Raw genomic sequence first — 17056 nt, 5'->3', positions numbered from 1 at the left:
AATGACATCAGTTTGTGTTCTCAGAGAGGATCGCAAAAGAAATCACATACAATGAGTATCTACTATAAGTCAGACCCCTTATGAGCATGCACAGCTGGGCTCTGAATGTGTTCTGAATTTTTTTACAACCCTATCATAGCATCTATTCAGCACTTTTCTTCACTTCCCAAATTGTTTATCCTATGTTTGATTTTTGTTCCCTGTTGGCAGTCAACCAACCTCTCCAAAATAATAGCAACCATTCAGTGGTAACTTGCTATAGGCCAGGAACTGTGTTATACTCTTCACATAGATTTTTCTCTTTTAATCCTTGAATAATCTTGTGAATTCATTTGTCAGCTTAATATTTAAGCTGCAAAAAAAAAAAAAAATGGACCCAAAAAACAGATTAAACAACAAATGACTGGTTTTATTTTTCTCACATTAAAAAGTCTGGAGGTCAGCAGTTTAAGGCTCGTCAGTGCAACCCCATGACGCCCTCATAGACCCAGATTCCTCCATCTTTCTGCTCTTTCATACTTTGCATGTGGCCTTCAACCTCGTCGCTATCAAGCAGTTATGCCACCTCCGTCATCATGTCCATGTTCTAGACAGAAGGAAGGGAAAAGAAAAATACATGTCATTTGCTTCTGTCCCTTTTAAAGTTTTCCACTTTAAATAAACTTGGGGATGGGGATTGGGGGCTTGGCACCAGGCTGGCTCAAGCAGAAGAGCGTGCAACTCTTGGGCACCTGGGTGGCTCAGTGGGTTAAGCCGCTGCCTTCGGCTCAGGTCATGATCTCAGGGTCCTGGGATCGAGTCCTGCATCGGGCTCTCTGCTCAGCAGGGAATCGGCTTCCTCCTCTCTCTCTCTCTCTGCCTGCCTCTCTGCCTACTTGTGATCTCTCTCTGTCAAATAAATAAATAAAATCTTAAAAAAAAAAGAGCGTGCAACTCTTGATCTCAGGGTAGTGAGTTCAAGCCCCGCATTGGGTGTAGAGAATTCTCACTTAAATAAATAAACTTGAAAAGTTTTCCAGAAAGGGAGAGCTGGGTGGCTCAGTTGGTTAAACATCTGCCTTCAACTCAGGGCATAATCCCAGGGTTCTGGGATCAAGTCCTGCTTTGGGCTCCTTGCTCAGTGAGGAGTCTGCTTCTCTCTCTGCCTGCTGTTCTCCCTGTTTGTGCTACCTCTGTCAAATAAATAAAATCCTTAAAAAAAAAAAAAGAGGTGGTTTTCCAGAAGGCCCCACCCAATAACTTTCCCTGTTTCTCAAGGGCCAGAATTAATCTCTTGGCTACCTCTGATAACTGAGTTGAAATTAGAGCCCAGGATTGCCTAGTTACAGAACCAGAGTTTATATCCACTGGAGTATGGTGGTCAGAAATCTGAGAGACACCTGGATTTGAACAGGGCACCACAGGATGTGCAGTTAGAGCTTTATACGTCCAATGGGTTTTCCTTTTTAAAAGGAAGGCTAAGGGGTGCCTTGTTGGCCAAGTGAGTTGAGTGACCGACTTGGTTTCTGCTCATGTGGTGATCTAGGGGTCCTGGGAACGAGCTCTGTGTGAGTGTGGAGCCTGCTCGAAAGACTCTCTCTGACCCTCCCCACTACATTTGCTCCCACGCTTTCTCAAAGAAAAATATCTCTCTCTTTTAAAAAACATATATAGAAAAGAGTAATAGGTACCTTAAACAGACAGGAAGCAAGAGATTGTCCTCCTGGTAGCTTGACAGTAATCCAACCATTCGTAACTAGCATTTTTCATTTTCTCTAAAGGTCAACCTGTGAGGTTAGGTAAACTGAGGTCCCTCTTCCCTCCCCCCCCCTTTTATCTGTTATTGACCATCTCTACCTTTTTTTTTTTAAGATTATTTATTTGTGAACGTGCAGAACAAATAGAACACGAGTGGGGTGGGGAGAGGGAGAAGCAGGCTCCCCTCTGAGCTCGATTTCAAGACCCTGCGATCATAACCTGAGCCAAAAGCAGACACTTAACTGACTGAACCACCCAGGTTCCCCTTGTTACTTCATTTAAAGGTAGAAATGGTCAAGGGCACCTGAGTGGCTCAGTTGGCTAAATATCCAGATCCTAATATCAGGGTTCTGGGATCTAGCCCTGCATTGGGCTCCCTGCTCAGGGAGGAGCCTGCTTTTCCCTCTGCCTGCCACTCCCCCTGGTTGTGCTTTCTAGTGCTCACTCTCTTTCTCAAACAAGTAAAATATTAAAATAAATAAATGAAGTTAAAAAAACACTTTCTTAAGAACATGAGTTAGAAGGACGCATTTAAATGCAAAACTATTTCATGACACATATTACATTCTCAAACTTAAAAAGATAATGTAGGGGCGCCTGGCTGGCTTGGTCAGTGAACCATACAACTCTTGATCTTGGGGTGGTGAATTTGAGCCCTATGTAGGGTATAGAGGTTACTTAAAAATAATTTTTAAAATCTTGTTTTTTTAAATGTGCATAAGAGGGCTTTATTTATAAAGCATTCGACATATTAGATATTCAATATAAATATGTCAATCCTATTTATATGTAGTTTATATAATTTCAGGTTGCCTATAAACTTTATTTTTTTTATGATTTATGTATTTATTTGAGAGATGGGAGGGGGAGGGTCAAGGCTGGTATGAGAATCTCAAGCAAACTCTCTGAGATCATGACCTGAGCCAAAAATCAAGAGTCGGAGGATTGACGGACTAAACCACCCAGGCACTCCTGCCTATAATCTTCTTAAATTTTTTTTTTTTAAGGGGCGCCTGGGTGGCTCAGTGGGTTAAGCCGCTGCCTTCGGCTCAGGTCATGATCTCAGGGTCCTGGGATCGAGTCCCGCATCGGGCTCTCTGCTCAGCAGGGAGCCTGCTTCCTTCTCTCTCTCTCTCTCTCTGCCTGCCTCTCAGTGTACTTGTGATTTCTCTCTGTCAAATAAATAAATAAAATCTTTAAGAAATTTAACAAAAAAAAAAATTTTTTTTTAAAGATTTTATTTATTTATTTGAGAGAGAGACAGTGAGAGAGAGCATGAGAGGCGAAAAGGTCAGAGGGAGAAGCAAACTCCCCATGGAGCTAGGAGCCTGATGTGGGACTTGATCCCAGGACTCCGGGACTGTGACCTGAGCCAGTTAGTTGCTTAACCAACTGAGCCACCCAGGCGCCCTTCTTAAATTTTTTTTTAAGTAATCTCCACAGCCAACATGGGGCTTGAACTCATAAACAAGATCAAGAGTCGCACTTTCCACTGACTAAGCCAGGCAGGTGCCCCAAAGACCTCTGATTTTAAGCTTTGGAAATGTGTAAAACTTACAGGCTAGCACTTAACGTATAAGTAACAGCTTTCCTGCCCTTGATAAGCAAGTATCCTGATGAAAGCACGTGAAACCAAAGATTATCAGAGGCTGTAGTCTCAGTGAGTTAATCATGACTACCTAAATGTATACAGAAGATGTAAAATGTCTTGAGAAAAGCACAAAATGAAGGAGATTATTCTCCAACACCTTTCATGTAGTGAAAAATTTCCCAAAGTCCAACTAGAAAGGCTGGTTTTGTAGGCTCAGTGTATTAGTAACACGTGATAAACTGTGCCTGGCATGTGTTAAAAAATGCATAGAGGGCACCTGGCTGGCTTAGTCTGTAGAGCATGCAAGTTTTGAGCTTGGGGTCATGAGTTCAAGCCCCACGTTGGAAGTAGTGTTTACTTAAATTTTTTTTTAATTTTTTTTTTATTTAAAGATTTTATTTATTTATTTGACAGAGAGAAATTACAAGTACACTGAGAGGCAGGCAGAGAGAGAGAGAGAGAGAAGGAAGCAGGCTCCCTGCTGAGCAGAGAGCCCGATGCGGGACTCGATCCCAGGACCCTGAGATCATGACCTGAGCCGAAGGCAGCGGCTTAACCCACTGAGCCACCCAGGCGCCCCTTAAATTTTTTTTTAAATAAAAATGTATAGAGCACATTCTTGGGCCCTCTAAAAGAAATAACTGAAAAACCTTCCTCAGATTGCCTTCATTTCTTAATTCAGTTAGGAATAGTTTTACACAAGCCAAAAAAGGAATAGTTTTACATAAACCAAATAGCATTTACAAATTTATTTAACAAACATTTATCTTTACCAGGCACAATACTAAATGATGTATCAGAATTAGGAAAATTTTACAAATTTCCTCCAAAGTAGCAAGCTTTTAAAGAAACCTACCCCTAAAAATCTCATTTTGTTAATCTTGACATATTAACGTAACTGTGGAATTTAATTTTTAAAAAATACCACTTCAGAAATGAGCATTTGAAATACATCTCAAGTTTTACCATCCTGCTGTCTGTTCTCAGCAAGCCTGGCAGTTTAAGAGACATCTCACAATCTTTCTCTTTGCTGAGTTGATGCTGTCAGAATGGTTACTTACAAAACTCCAGAGTGCTCACACCTGAGTGCGCTTAAAGAATTTACAAAACGGGCGCCTGGGTGGTTCAGTGGGTTAAGCCGCTGCCTTCAGCTCAGGTCGTGATTTCAGAGTCCTGGGATCGAGCCCCACATCGGGCTCTCTGCTAAGCAGGGAGCCTGCTTCCTCCTCTCTCTCTGACTGCCTCTGCCTGCTTGTGATCTCTGTCAAATAAATAAATAAAATCTTAAAAAAAAAAAAAAAGAATTTACAAAACAGTTGTCTCCTATCGGACCAGCAGAGGCCAGAAGAGAGCTGTTTTTAGAGACTACTACCTGGAAAGGAGGTGATGACTAGCAAGGCCTATCTATGATCAAAGAAAGTTTCTAGGATGAATAGGATATGAATTGGGAACCTTTGGTATAGTAAGGAAGGCTCAGTGGGCAAAAATGAGCTTTCAACATAGCTATTGTTGGAATAAAACAAATGGCAGAGGCAGTAATTCATGGTCTTAAAAATACCAAGCCTTGTGTATTCACCACATACAAAGAGATATGTGAAATCTTGTTATTACCCCGTGGGAGACCAGATATAAACATAGATAGATGCCTGAGAGGTTGAGGAACCTTAGAATGAGTGCCACGAAACAAACACACAAAACAGTAAGGATAATTAGAATTCAAACTGTGCCTTAGGATAAATTAACCTAGAGAAGGAGAAAGGAAAAGATAATGTACTCTAAGTCGGGAAATTCACCTGAATGTGTAAATGTTATACCAAATCAGAAGGGGCCCTAGAGAGAATTTAGTTGAATCCCCTCCCTTTATAATAAGAAAACAGAAGCCCAAAGAGAAATAGTGACTTGACAAGATTCCAAATGGGGTAGAACTAGAATGTAGCCTGGGTTCTGTGTGGTGTTCTTTCCCCTTCCTCAGTGCTGGAGGCATATTTCCTAGACTTGTGTCACCACTAGAGAGCAGAGCTAGGGATATTAATAAGAGAGGCAGTATACTCTGTCCTGAAGGCAAGACTAAAGAGTTTGGACTCGAGTCTATAGTCCTGTGGTTTTCAAACCATTACCAACATCCCTTTATTAAGATTGAGTCGAGATGCCTGGGTGGCACAGCCGGTTAAGTGTCTGCCTCCAGCTCAGGTCACGATCCCAGAGTCCTGGGATCAAGCCCTGCATCAGCATTGGGCTCCTTGCTTGGTGGAGAGCCTGCTTCTCCCCACTGCTTGTGCGTTCTCTCTCCTCTCTCTCTGACAAATAAAATCTTTTCTAAAAATGTAAGATTAAATTAAATCTTACAAAGAGCCCCAATAAACAATATTTTAAAGTCATTTATTTCAAGCATTCAAATTTAATAAGCCTTTGCTCATAAATCCAATCAGCAAGATTGACTAAATACAAAATTATGATGTGATTATGGATGGCAGGGAACATCAGCCTCACGACCCATGACGTTCCAGTCCAATGTTTACTGTACTCCAAACCAGTTCAATCAGACTATCTGGGGGTAAAGTCCAGGCATCAGTATTTTTTCTAAAAGGTCCTTAGGTGATTGTAGTGCGCAGCCAAATTTAAGAACCACTGACTTAGTTCACTGTTAGAGGTTAGTTTGATATTATTCAAACTTTAGTATAGATCAGAATCACCTGAAAGGCTCTTATGCCCAACTATCAGCCCCACCTTAGAGAAGGGAGGGGCCCAAAATTGAGTTTGTTTACATGCTCCCAGGGGAGGCTAATTGACGCTGGTGCAAGGACCACAAGAACCGAATCATAAAAGTCACCCAGATGCTTGGTAAATGGAGATTCTTAGGTACTTCCTGTGGGGACTTTGATTCAGGTATAGCCTGAGGATTTATAAGCTTAAAAAGTTCCAGAGGCACTGAGGTGGTTCAGTTGGTTTCCAGTCGGGTCATGGCTCAGTCATGATTTGGAGATTGTAAGATCCAGCCCCGTGTCGGGCTTGGAGCTTTGAGAGGAGTGTGCTGGAGAGTCTCTCTCTCTGCCCGTCCCCCCACTCACACAGGTACTCTTGTGTGCGTGCTCTCTAAAATAAATAAATAAAATCTTTTTTTTTTTTTTTTTTTTTAAGATTTTATTTATTTATTTGTCAGAGAGAGAGCGAGTGAGAGCGAGCACAGGCATACAGAGTGGAAGGCAGAGTCAGAGGGAGAAGCAGGCTCCCTGCGGAGCAAGGAGCCTGATGTGGGACTCGATCCCAGGACGCTGGGATCATGACCTGAGCCGAAGGCAGCTGCTTAACCAACTGAGCCACCCAGGCGTCCCGTAAATAAAATCTTATTTAAAAGAAGTTTCATTAGGATAGGACAAATCTTAAGAAATTTTGCTTAGAACAACAGGGAAAATTAAGTAGTAAAATTTTAAGCTTCCCGTGTCCCCTTCACTAAAAATACTTTGAACTGAGTAGTAATGCATTAATTCTGGTAGAATTATCAGGTTAGCAATATAGATAATTTTGGGGGGGGGGGCAGGGGTAGTCAGGTATTGAGTCAAGTGTACGGGAAAAAATTTCAATAATCCGTTATAATATTCTAAGCACAAAGAGCAGCTAGGCTAGAATGAACACCTGATAAAGATGAATGTGATACCTATCACCAACTCCGTGGTTATGAGGGACATTACGAAATAAGAATCCATTAGATGAAGTCTCCCACTGGAAATGAGAACAGACCCTTGTTCCACATGATATTTATAATTGTAAAATTAAAAAAAAAACAGGGATGAATTAATCTGTAATTCTGAAATAAACTTCTTTTTTACACACATGAAAGAATTTGGGACACCTGGGTGGCCCAGACCTGCCTTTGGCTCAGGTCACGACCCCAGGGTCCTGGGATGTAGCCCAGAGCCCAGCTCCCTGCTCGGCAGGGAAGCATGCTTCTCCTTCTCCCACTCTCCCTGCTTGTGTTTTCTCTCTCTGTCAAATAAATAAATAAAATCTTAAAAAAAAAAAAAATCATCAACAATTACATAGATATTTAACCCCCCAAAAATAATTCATTAATTCATAGCTTTAAAAAACCCACAAAATATAGGAATACTTTATAAGGCTGTAGCAGTTTGACAAGATATTTAGCAGAAAAGTTGCCCTCAGAATAAGAAGGATGGTTTGGATTTCCAGTGATCTAGGAGGTGGCCGAAAAACTTAAGTCGATAATTCTTGAATAACAGAGATATGGACAAGCTAGAGGAGGTCTCTAAATTTAACTTAGAGAAAATTATTTAGGTTTCCTGGTAGGATAAATAAATCATTTGCATCAAAATCATTCTTTAAATGCAGTAGAGATCTGCTGAAGCAACACAAAATAGAGATTCTAAGTTTCAAGGGAGGGGAGAACCTTGAAGAGGGGAGCTGGACTGTGCTGACAGTGTTTCCGTGGGACGGGAGGTTGAGCGGCCCAGGCTTCGCCTATCAGAGGGTTTCCACTGCGAAGCCGAGAACCCGGCGGAACTGCTGGTAGACTGATAACTGGACACGGAAGCTTGGGCCTCATTACAACTTCCCCCTCAAGATGTTTGTCAAATGTTGAAGTCATGCAGGATGGGAGGCTACAAAGCTGTAAAGCTCTTCTAGGGAAAATGATTAAAATGGTATGTTTTATTTATATTTTACCACAATGAAAAATTTTAAAAACAGTTTTGAACAGACTCACTGTGCTAAGGAAGCCAGCAATAAAGTCTTAGTTGAAAGACCTGGAACCATGACTTCAGAATGGGCTAGCAATGGCGGGCTTTGTCTCACCAGCACTGCAACGCCACCTGCCCTCTGCTTAGTCCCTGTTTGCCTGAGGGGCTCCGTCCCCACCCTGTCTGGCAGAGGAAAAGTGTGAGTCCTCTTCTGGAGGAAGATTACCTCATATCTGGAGCTGTACAGTATCCAGCAACCAAAAGAAAAAATTCTAGGTGGGTACCTGCCTAGCTCAGTCAGGAGAGCATGCAATTCTCTGTCTCAGAGTTCTAAGTTCAAGCCCCAAATTGGGCCTGGAACCTACCAAAAAAAAAAAAAAAAAAAATTTTTAAAGTCTAGTCAAACCAAAAGAAAGGACCCTATAACCAAAACTCAAGGGGAGAAGACAGACTCACAGGCAATCCGAGACTAGAGTTAGCAGACGAAGACTTGAAGATCACTGATTAATATGCTTAAGAAAAGAGGAAATTTTGAGAAAATCACTTTTTAAAAATAGAGAATTTCACCAGAAAATTAAAATCTGTTTTAAATATCTGAAGGAAATTCTAGAGCTGAAACATACTACCTGAAATTAAGAACTCAATTCATGGGGGGTGCCTGGGTGGCTCAGCTGGTTAAGCGGCTGCCTTCAGCTCAGGTCATGATCCCAGCGTCCTGGGATCGAGTCCCGCATCGGGCTCCTTGCTCAGCAGGGAGCCTGCTTCTCCCTCTGCCTACACTCTGTCTGCTTGTGCTCACTCTTGCTCCTCTCTCTCTCTGACAAATAAATAAATAAATAAAATCTTTAAAAAAAAAAAAAAAAAAGAACTCAATTCATGGTTTTAGATACAACAGAAGACAAAAATCAGTAAATTGGAATATAGGTTAGTAGAAAATATCCAAACAGAAGCAAAACAGGGACACCTGGCTGGCTCAGTTGGTGAAACATACAACTCTTGATCTCAGGGCTATAAGTCCCATGGTGGGTGTAGAGATTTTAAAGGTAAAATCTTTAAAGGACACCTGCATGGCTCAGTCAGTTAAGTATCTGCCTGTGCTCCAGTCCTGTGTCCAGCTCCCTGCTCAGTGGGGAGCCTGCTTCTTCCTTTGCCTACCACTCCCCCTGCTCATACATTCTCTCTCTCTCTCTCTGACAAATAAATAAATAAAATCTTTAAAATAAAGTCTTAAAAAAAGTATCACAGGATAAAATAAGTGAATGCTAGAAATAATCTAGTGCAACTTCTTATCATAAATAAATTGGGGGTACATGATTAGTTGTCTTCCTTTTTTACAGATGAAGAGATAAATTTGAAATTTGGAGTTTTAGATGACCGCTGCAATGTCATGCCAACTTTACATAGTATAAAAGTGATTTTTGTATTTTGATGGCTCAGGGTCAAGATTATCTTGATCCACACAGTTGGGTCAAGTAAGCTGTTGGAAAACACCTTGCTTGCTATGTTTCAACATGTGTCGTACAGGTGTGATGTGTAGTATCTTAGTTGGGCAGTATTCTGTGAGCAGACATAACCAGCCCGATTTTTTTTAAAGTCTTGTATAAACTTTCTAATTGATTCCATATTTTTTAAAGAACCTATAATGTATTCACAGAGTTAGTGGGGAAAGCTTTATTCTGAGTTGTCACAAAATTTGAGTTAATCTAGTGCAAGTTAACTCCATGCTAATTTATTAAAATTTTACATATATAACAGGTTTTCATGGCATTTCTTTAATTACAGGCTTTTAATAATTTTTTAAAATACATTATTTATTTATTTGACAAGAGAGATAGTGAGAGAGACAGCACAGGCAGGGAGCGCAGCAGGCAGAGGGAGAGGAAGAAACGGGCACCTGGCTGAGCAGGGAGTCCAATGTGGGGCTCAATTCCAGGCACCCTTAAATGTGTTTTTTAAAAATAAAAACACAATTAAACACTTCAGGATCCTAAAATACCTGTATTCTTTTTGAAAAATATTTTAATAACAGTTTAAAAAATACTAATTAATTAAAGGCACCTGGCTGGCTCAGTCTGGAGACTGTGTGACTCTTGCTCTCAGGGTCGTGAGTTCAAGCCCCGCGTTGGGCATGGAGTGTACCTAAATAAATAAATTAAATATTAGGGGCACCTGGTTGGCTCAGTCGGTGGAACATACGACTCTTGATCTCAGAGTTGTAAGTTCAAGCCCTATGTTAGATGTAGAGATTCCTTAAAAATAAAATATTTCCAAAAATAGGTAAAATATTAATTTAATTGATCAGAAAAGAATATCTGAAAGCAGAAATTCACACTGAAGAACTTATTACCAAAATGGTGAGGAAAATCACAGCGTATCACCTCTTCTACTCCGAAATCTCCATTTAACAAATATTTAGTAAGGGTCAATGTCCTTGTCATTATCGCAGGGGCTGATGATTCAGCAGAGAACAGGAGAAAACAAATCCCCACCCTCTCCGAATTACATTCTAACAGGCGGCAGAGACTATAGGAGGCTGTCAGGAAAGGCCTCAGGAAGGAGATCAGAATGAAGTGAGGAGCTGAGCCCTATCTGAGAGCGCAGTTTTCCGACCAAAACAGAGGCTGAAAGACTTGAGGGTAGGACCGTGTAGTAGGCAGAGTCCTCGTTATCTGGAGCAGAGCAGATATCTGAGGGTATCTGGTAGGAAACATGGTCACAAAGGAAGATAATGACCAGATAACGTAGTGCTTTGTGCTCAGAAAGGACGAGACTTTGAGTCGAAGTGAGATGAGGAACCATTAGGGGAGGGGAGGTGATTGGACCCGGCCTGTTTAAAAGGATTATCAAGCTGATGCAGGGAGAGGATGAAATAATGGGCGGGGGGAGGGGGGGCAAAAGTGGAAGTGGGAGGTCTTAGAATGCTGTAGGTCGTGGTGAGACGTGGTGGTTTATGAGGCTTTGCAGGGTAGCTGAGCATCCAGAGGAGTCACTAGGTGACTTAAAAGGTGGAAGGGAAATGCAGAGTCAAGGGTGGCTCTAAAGTTCCTAATTTACACAGCTAGGTGGAACTGGAGACGAGGCGGGTTTGGGATGGCATGACAGGGACATGTCTTGGACAGGTTAACATGGACATGCGCATCAGGCGTCAAACAGAGGCACGGGGTAGCCAACTGGATATCTGGCTTTGAAGTTCAGGGAAGAGGCAAAGGTGGGAGACGCCAGTTTGGGAGTCATCTACCTCCTGCCTGCAGAAGGTCACCAGGGTTTGGTTGAAGGTAGAAAAGAGAAGGCACTGGGAAGCTTGAGTTCCATCAGGGACATGTCAAACCGTGCCCACGGAAGAGTCTGGGTGGGGAGCGTTACCTGCAAATGCTTCTTCTGGTAACAGAAACACTAGATTACAGGGCCTGATGGCAGGAATCCTGATGGTCCCTTAGGGCAGGTGGATAATTGGTTGTAAGTATAGCCTACTTCTTGTCCCTACCTGTCAGGAAATTTATATTAGCCGGGGCGGGGGATGGTGGGCACTGTGGGATGTTGGAAGTAGAGTGTGCCTACCTGGGGTGGACTGAACTTCCCCACAAGGGGAAGCCTCACCGGTCCAAGGGTCAGGGTCACTCTCCTATAGATTGAAGTCTGGCCTTTCTAGATCACCACAGACTGCACCAGAACGTGATGGACAGCAGGGAAGCAGTACGTCAGCTACCACTTCTGTGCCTGTGAGTTCCCTGCTAGACACACCTGCGAAAGGCCTGTCTGTGTGCAGTGGGGTCAGACGCCCTCGTCTGGGTGGCTTGTGGTAAGCCGCAAGTCAAATACTGCTGAGCTGGTAGCCCTTCTTTCTCCATGACATCAGTGTGCGAGTCTGTCTTTATTCTGATCTAGTAAGTGCTGACATTACTGTTGGAGTCTCAAGGACCAATGACATTTCCTTTCTTTCTGAGTTATACACTGTCTTTTTTTTTAAAGATTTTATTTATTTATTTGAGAGAGAGAGAAAGTGAGAGAGGGAACACAAGGAGGGGAAGCAGGAGAGGGAGAAGCAGGCTTCCCTCCGAGCAGGGAGCCCAATGTGAGGCTCGATCCCACGCCCCTGGGATGGTGACCTGAGCTGAAGGCAGATGCTTAACGACTGAGCCACCCAGGCACCCCTACACTGTCATTTATTTTTTAAAGATTTTATTTATTTATTTATTTATTTGACCGAGACAGAGAGATCACAAGTAGGCAGAGAGGCAGACAGAGAGAGGGGGCGGAAAACAGGCTCCCCGCTGAGCAGAGAGCCTGATGTGGGACTCGATCCCAGGACCCTGAGATCACGACCCAAGCTGAAGGCAGATGCTTAACGGACTGAGCCACCCAGGCACCCCTGACATTTTTTAAGGTGAATTTAACTCCATACATTTTATTTCACAGTTATTAATTGACCACTACTTATTTGCTCACAGTGAGTTCAGCAGACACTAGAGAAGACATAGAATAGTCTTCCCAGGCCCAGATGAAAACTAAAAGACCACATCAGTACTTCTGGAACATTCTAGAACACCCACAGAGGTATTTTCCAAAATGTGAGCAACCTGGATTAGTATTCCAGGACGTGAAAGAGAAGTCAGTCTACTGACTGCATCTATAGGTGCAGCACACAGACGGCCCATAACTCAGCTGGTGGGAATGCATGTTGGGTACAAGGCATCTGCTTGGCAGTATCACCCCTCCTCCCAGCTCACTCCCTGGTACCCAATTTGTTCCAGACAAGTTAACCTGACACAGCTGCTGAATTATCCAAAAATGTTGCCTGGCACACCCCTTCTCTACTCGGCATAGAAAACTCGTGAGCACCTCCCTAATCATGCAGGGGAACCATGCAGTGGGGAGGCATGGTGAGACTCTTGGTTTCAGCTCAGGTCATGATCTCATGGGTCATGAGACTGAGCCCCACGTTGGCCTCTGCTCAGTGGGAAGTCTACCTAGGAGTCTCTCCCTCTGCCCCTCCCCCACCCCGGCTCACACACATGTAGCGTATGCATACACTCTCTCTCTCTCTCTCAATACATAAATCTTTTTGAAAAAGACTGTCTTTGCTGAACCAGTTAAAAAAAAAACTTAATTTTATTAAATTTCAACTTTTTATTTTTTTTCAACTTCTTATTTATTTGAGAGTGGGGGTGGGGGTCCAGGGACAGGGGTGGTAGAGAGAAAGGGAGATAGAGAGTCACAAGCAGACTCCATGCTGAGTGTGGAGCCCAACACAGGCTCGATCTTACAACACTGAGATCATGACCTGGGCTGAAATCAAGAGTCCATTGCTTAACCAACTGTGCCACCCAGGTATCCCTAAATTTCAATATCTATTTTTTTTTTTTTTAAGATTTTTCTTGTTTGACAGAGAGTGAGACAGCACAAGTAGGAATGGCAGAAGGCAAAGAGAGGGAGGAGCAGGCTCCCCACAGAGCAGGGAGCCCAAGCCAGGCTCAATCCCAGGACCCTAGAATAAAGGCAGATGCTTAACCAACTAAGCCACCCAGGAACCCCTAGACCTATGGATTCTCATTCCATATTAATTTTCATTGATATGGTTTCAGATTCTACATGGCAACTGACCTTTAAGAAACTAACACTTGTGGGACGCCTGGGTGGCTCAGTTGGTTGGGCAGCTGCCTTCGTCTCAGGTCATGATCCCAGCGTCCTGGGATGGAGTCCCACATCGGGCTCCTTGCTCAGCAGGGAGCCTGCTTCTCCCTCTGCCTCTGCCTGCCACTCTGTCTGCCTGTGCTCACTCTCTCCCCCTCTCTCTGATAAATAAATAAAATCTTTAAAAAAAAAAAAAAAAGAAAGAAACTACCACTTGCTGAATAGGTTTGATAGAGAATCAAAGACTAATACCCAAAATTACCTGAAAAAGCTATAAAAAGCTATAAAAAACTGTGTGACACCTGATTTTCTTCCTGTAACTCAACCAAAACAACAATTACAAACAAACTGAATGCAGAACCAAACACGAAAATCCAACTATCTTCTGTTGAGCCAGATATTAAAGAGATTTGAAACATCTCTTTAAAGTCTATTGTTTGGGGGCACCTGGGTGGCTTAGTGGGTCAAAGCCTCTGCCTTTGGCTCAGGTCATGATGCCAGGGTCCTGGATCAAGCCCCGCAGAGGCCTCTCTGCTCAGCAGGAAGCCTGCTTCCCCCTATCTCTGCCTGCCTCTCTGCCTACTTGTGATCTCTGTCAAATAAATAAATAAAATCTTTAAAAATAAATAAATAAAATAAAGTTGATTGTTTGGAGGGACACCTGGGTGGCTCAGTGGGTTAAGTGTCTGCCTTCAGCTCAGGTTCATGGTCTCAGGGTCCTGAGATTGAGCTCTGCATCGGGCTCTCTGCTCAGCGGGGAGCCTGCTTCCCCCTCTCTCTGCCTTCTGTCTGCCTCTCTGCTTACTTGTGATCTCTCTTTGTCAAATAAATAAATAAAATATTTAAATAAATAAGGTTTATTATTTGGAGATAATATATAGTTATTTTTCATAAATATTTTCTATTTGGGGCACCTGGGTGGCTTAGTCCATTAAGCAGCTGAATCTTTATTTCGGCTCATAATCTCAGGGTCCTGGGATGGAGCCCTGTGTCCTGCTTCCTGCTCAGCAGGGAGTCTTTTGGAGACTTCGCCCTCAGCCCCTCCCCCAAACTACACACATGTGCACACACACTCCCTCTCTAAAATAAATGAATAAATCCCTCAAAAAATATATTTTATTAAAATGTAATGAGATTATTTTTGTTATTGTTGGAGGGATTAATAAGTAAATTTTTAAAATATCTCCCCTTGGGGCACCTGGCTGGCTCAGTCGTAGAGCATACGACTCTTGATCTCAGGGTTGTGAGTCTGAGCCCCACGTTGAAAGTAGTAATTACTTAAAAATAAAATCTTTTAAAAATAAAATAAATTAATTAATTAGTTGATTAATTAACATTGCCCCTTGGGGTACCTGGCTGGCTCAGTCAGTAGAACAGGAGATTCTTGATCTCAGGGTTGTGAATCCAAGCCCCACGTTGGATGTAGAGATGACTTCAAAATAAAATCTTAAAACAAAAAAAAACCTTAAGAGTCTGACCTGGAGTTTTCCCAGACTTAATGCTCTGTAAGGAAAAGTGTTGTGCTTTTGATTCATGTTTTTTAATGAGATAATTGTAGATTCACACGCAGTTGTGAGAAATAATACAGAGAGATGTCCTGTACCCCTCACCCAGTTGCCCCCAGTGGTAACATCTTACAAAACTGTAGCACATTATCACAACCAGGATATTATCTTTGATACGACTCACCCATCTTAGATTTCTCTAGTCTTATCTGAACCCACTTGTGTGTGTGCATAGAATTCTATACAATTTTATCACATCTTTGGGCATCCACAGCAGTCACCATGCCAACCGTTCATCTGTCTTCCATTTCTAAAATTTTGTCATTTCAAAAGTGTTAGATGAATGGAAGCGTATCGTATCTAACTTTGGGATTGCCTTTTTCACTCAGTGTAATTTATCCAAATTGTTGCACATCTCAGTACTCCCTCTCTTTTTATTGCTGACCGGGGTTCTATGGTGCAGATCCACCACAGTTTGTTTAAACTGTTGGAGGACATCTGGGCTCTTCCCAGTTTGGGGCTATTACAAATAAAAGCGGCTGTGAGCATTCATGTAGTGGTTTTTTGTGTGAACACACATTCTCATTTCTCTGGGAAATTGCCCGAGTGTCATTACTGGATCATATGGTAATAGCAGATCTAGTATTTGAAGAAACTGCCAGACTGTCTTCCAGAGCGGCTGTGCCACTTTACATTCCAGCAGTGTATGAGGAATCCATCTCTCCACATCCTTGTTGGCATTTAGTGTTACTGCCTATTGTAATAATAGTCACTATGTTTTATTTTCATCACTCTGATAGGTGTGTAGTGATATCTCATCGAGACTTTAATTTGCATTCCTCTGAAGGCTAATGATGCTGAACATCTTTCCACGTGTTTATTTTCATCTGTATAAACTCCTCAGTGAACTGTCTCTCCAAACATTTTGCCCATTTTCTAACAGGATTTTTTAACTGTTGAAAATGGTTTAGATTGAAGTGGAAATCTGCTTACTTGTGTCAATAGGAAGTCCCTCTTGCAAAATGTATTTAAATGGAAGTCAGCTGTAGGGGCTCTGAGTGGTGGCTCAGCCCTTAAGCATCAGGCTCAGGTCATGATCCCAGGATCCTGGGATCAGGCATTGGGCTCCCCCTGCTCTGCAGGGAGTCTGCTTCTCCCTCTCCCTCTGCCTGCTGACTGCTGATCCCCCTGCTGTGCCCTCTTTCTGTCAAATAAATAAATAAATAAATAAAATCTTAAAAAAAAAAAAAAGGAAAAAAGAAAAAAGAGAATCAATTTTACCTTATAGCAATTTCAGAGGTGCTAAGGGTTGTTAATGGCTACGTGCTGAGTACCAGTTTTTAAGGTAGGATCAGAAAAAAATAAAGCAGGTAGACTAGATCATTCGGATTTTACTCCCTTCTGGGTCTCATGCTTCACAAACGCGTGCACACACACGTGCACACACACACGCACACACACACACCTTTTCCACAGGTCTGCTGGTTTATATCCATTTCTTTCACCAAGCGGGTATCCAGCCAGTTTGAACCACCTCAGGTGAGGACACAGACTGAAGTGGCTTGTTTGAATCCAGAGCATCTCTCTGCCCCTGTTTCGTGGTGAGGACCTTAAGGATCCCCTGGGCACAGTGAGAGGGTGACTCAGACAGGATTACTGGTTCCCTCTGTAGACTTTCCACCTTCAGAGTGTCCAAGGGCCAGTAGGTGTGCTTAAGAGTGGAAAAGGAGGGGAAAGACAAAGGCCTCTAGACAGGTCGGGAGGGGGGTGGCTGTGGAGGGGAGGGCGGAAGTGGAGGAGAGGGATTAGAGAGCAGGCGGTGGAGGCAGGCGGCTGCCCAGAAGTACTGTCCAGCCTTAGTCAGCAATCTCAGGCTTTCACTGCTCAGCGCCAACCTA

The 17056-nt window shown here is 42.8% G+C and overlaps 1 protein-coding gene across 8 annotated transcripts in view; it reads left to right on the top strand.

Annotated features, from left to right (window-relative positions):
* Window positions 1-17056, top strand: part of RBBP8 (RB binding protein 8, endonuclease) — a 146936-nt gene that overhangs the window by 105452 nt on the left and 24428 nt on the right. The gene's annotated exons all lie outside the window — the stretch shown is intronic.

This window comes from Mustela lutreola, chromosome 11 (assembly GCF_030435805.1).
Source record: "Mustela lutreola isolate mMusLut2 chromosome 11, mMusLut2.pri, whole genome shotgun sequence".
Taxonomy (NCBI): Eukaryota; Metazoa; Chordata; class Mammalia; order Carnivora; family Mustelidae; genus Mustela; species Mustela lutreola.
Note: the sequence above shows the minus strand (reverse complement) of the source record. Positions and strands in the feature narration are given on the sequence as shown.